The 3686-nt window shown below is 41.4% G+C and overlaps 1 pseudogene; it reads left to right on the top strand.

Annotated features, from left to right (window-relative positions):
- Positions 1 to 655: 655 nt before the first annotated feature.
- Positions 656 to 1493, top strand: LOC141421771 (protein lin-28 homolog A pseudogene; annotated as a pseudogene).
- The last annotated feature ends 2193 nt before the right edge of the window (positions 1494 to 3686 follow it).

Genomic DNA, 3686 nt, shown 5'->3' with positions numbered 1-3686 from the left:
TTATGAGTAAGTTTATTTCAAAGTTTTTACAACTAACTTATCAACTTGACATATTTCATCCTGCCTAGGAAAACCAAACTTGAATTTCCACAGTATTAATCTTGACCAAAACATGTTAAGAAAGCATTTCAGGTCAAGTCCCACTGTTTTAAAATTAAGTGCACTAATTGATAACATGGCAATAACTGAGTGATGACCACAATACCTCTAACTATCTAGTTTTTGTCTTGATGGCTTATTGTAAAACAAAGCCTCCCACATCCAGAAAAATGTTAACAAAAAGAGCGATGAGCTCTCTGTTGTGAAAAGAACAAATAACAGATGTCATATATAAATGTATAGCTACACACATTTATGTCAGTATGAATGCATATTTACACTCATTTGTATCAGTTATAACAGTTTTAGAGTTGATCAATTTTCTAAGTAACTTCACAAATACGCTCACTATTAGACATAAACTGTAAACTAAATTGAAGAGTCTGTTTTAAAAGATACTAATTGGGTTTAATGGTGAATTAACTCAAGACTAAATGTGTACACAGATTTCACTAGATAGATCAGATCTTCTGGCCTTCGGACTTCTCTGCAGCTAAGGTCCAACTAAGGGACTGGAGCCAGGAGTTCAACCTACAACATTGGCTCAGAAGCGTGGATGGATGTGGCACACATGGCAGAAGATCCACAGCTGCTGCAAGGTGCTGGCATCTAAAAGTGGTTCAACTTGCTGATAGGGTTTGGCTTCCTGTCTATGAATGCCCGCGATAGGTGAACACTTGATGCCCTGGTGGACATATTTGTGTACCATAGTAAGCTGCACATGGATGACCTGAAGGAGAGTAAGGCAGTGGAGTTTACCTTTAAGAATTCTTCCAAAGTCCCTGGAATCCATCTGTGTCAGTGGCCCTGGTGGGATGTTCTGCATTGGTAGTGAGAAGTGACCAAAGAGGAAAAACATGCAGAAGCACAGATCTAGAGGAGACAAGTGCTACAACTTTGTTGGTCTAGACCATCATGACAAGGAATACAAGCTGCCACGCCAGTCCAAGAAGTGCCATTTCTGCCAAAGCATCAACCGTATGGTGGTCTCATGTCCACTGAAGGCCCAGTAGGCCTCCAGCTCCCAGGGAAAGCCTGCCTCCTTCTGTGAGGAAGAAGGGCTCCATAGCCCTACTCTGCTCCCAGGGGCCCAGGATTGAGCCACCAGGGTTGGGCTATTCTTTTTCTACAAGGAAGCTTCAGGAGTAGGCATCAATTAGCAGAGGGAGAAAGTGGGGATAGAGCAGGGTGGAGGGGCTAGCTGGCACTGCCATATATATCGGGCCAGGGCTCCCAGCATCATTTCTTCTTCCCTCTTGGTGGGAAGGATCCAGGCAGCAGAACTCCAATCATGTGCTGTCCAAATGCAGGTGAGGGCTTTTGAGGAGAACTACCCTAGAAACTGCGTGCTTTATCTGAGGCTTCACTCCAAGACCTCCAGCTATTAAAAGTGGCCTGGATTTGGAAGTTGTACTACTTTTAAAGAAGGATGTTATTATCCAGATGTGAAGCCAGATTAATGGGCCAAATCCAGAAGCTTCTACCTTCTGAGGAACGGCATCTCAGGAGAAAGGCAGGGTTTTTTTTTTTTTTCTTCCCATTTCTATCTTCTTCAAAACTCAGTCTGCTAGGAACTTTGTTAAGCAGTGGGTTATGATGTTATGATGATAGGAAAAAAGGGTGGTTGGATAAAGAGTTGCAGACCTGCTGCTCCTAATTCACTCCCACTCCTTTCTGGGCCAATATGATTTTATTTATTTGCTCCCTTGGATAACTGCACCTTGGGTCCCATTTTCTCCAGGATGCCAACTGCACTATCTGTGTGCAAATGATGTATCTTGTGCATTTTAACTTTTTTTTCTTAACATAAATATTCTGGTTTTGTATTTTAATCTAAGTCCCTCATTCCTGCACTGTGTTCTCAGGTATGTGAGCAAACTCAGGGATAAGTTGGCAGCAGCTCCATGTCTGCACAGAAGGAATACTTTCTGTTGTTTTTATCACCATGGAGAGCAACCATTAGAAGTGCATAGCCTATTGAACTACCTCGTTTTGCCAACAGAGCTGGCTTTTCTGCCATAGTGTATTCTTGATGCTCCAACCACTAGGTTTTAGTTGGATTGCCCATGACTTGGTCTTATTCTGCTGAATGATTCGAAATTAAACAAGGAAATGATGGCTGTTCTAACAGGGGTGAGGTGGAATCTTAGTGTGGTTTTAATTTGCATTTCCTTTATTGCTAGAGATGGTGAGCATTTTTTCATGTGTTTTCTGGCCATTTGAATTTCTTCTTTTGAGAAAGTTCTGTTTAGTTCACGTGCCCATTTCTTTATTGGTTCATTAGTTTTGGGAGAATTTATTTTTTTAAGTTCCCTGTATATTCTGGTTATCAGTCCTTTGTCTGATGTATAGTTGGCAAATATTTTCTCCCACTCTGTGGGTGTTCTCTTCAGTTTAGAGACCATTTCTTTTGATGAACAGAAGCTTTTTAGTTTTATGAGGTCCCATTTATCTATGCTATCTCTTAGTTGCTGTGCTGCTGGGGTTTCATTGAGAAAGTTCTTACCTATACCTACTAACTCCAGAGTATTTCCTACTCTTTCTTGTATCAACTTAAGAGTTTGGGGTCTGATATTAAGATCCTTGATCCATTTTGAGTTAATCTTGGAACACCACCAACAACAGGTGTTGGCGAGGATGCGGGGAAAAAGGAACCCTCTTACACTGTTGGTGGGAATGTAGACTAGTACAACCACTCTGGAAAAAAATTTGGAGGCTACTTAAAAAGCTGGACATCGATCTACCATTTGATCCAGCAATACCACTCTTGGGGATATACCCAAAAGACTGTTACTCCAGAGGCACCTGCACATCCATGTTTATTGCGGCACTATTCACAATAGCCAAGTTATGGAAACAGCCAAGATGCCCCAGCACTGACGAATGGATTAAGAAAATGTGGTATCTATACACAATGGAATTTTATGCAGCCATGAAGAAGAACGAAATGTTATCATTCGCTGGTAAATGGATGGAATTGGAGAACATCATTCTGAGTGAGGTTAGCCTGGCTCAAAAGACCAAAAATCGTATGTTCTCCCTCATATGTGGACATTAGATCAAGGGCAAACACAACAATGGGATTGGACTTTGAGCACATGATAAAAGCAAGAGCACACAAGGGAGGGGTGAGGATAGGTAAGACACCTAAAAAACTAGCTAGCATTTGTTGCCCTTAATGCAGAGAAACTAAAGCAGATACCTTAAAGCAACTGAGGCCAATAGGAAAAGGGGACCAGGAACTAGAGAAAAGGTTAGATTAAAAAGAATTAACCTAGAAGGTAACACCCACGCACAGGAAATCAATGTGAGTCAATGCCCTGTATAGCTATCCTTATCTCAACCAGCAAAACCCCTTGTTCCTTCCTATTATTGCTTATACTCTCTCTACAACAAAATTAGAGATAAAGGCAAAATAGTTTCTGCTGGGTATTGAGGGGGGGAGCGGGAGGGGGTGGAGTGGGTGGTAAGGGAGGGGGTGGGGGCAGGGGGGAGAAATAAACCAAGCCTTGTATGCACATATGAATAATAAAAGAAAAATGAAAAAAAAAATAAAAATAAAAAAATAAACAAGGAAATGTTCAGAG

Source organism: Castor canadensis, chromosome 1 (genome assembly GCF_047511655.1).
Source record: "Castor canadensis chromosome 1, mCasCan1.hap1v2, whole genome shotgun sequence".
Taxonomy (NCBI): Eukaryota; Metazoa; Chordata; class Mammalia; order Rodentia; family Castoridae; genus Castor; species Castor canadensis.
This window is presented reverse-complemented; position numbering and strand designations above follow the sequence as displayed.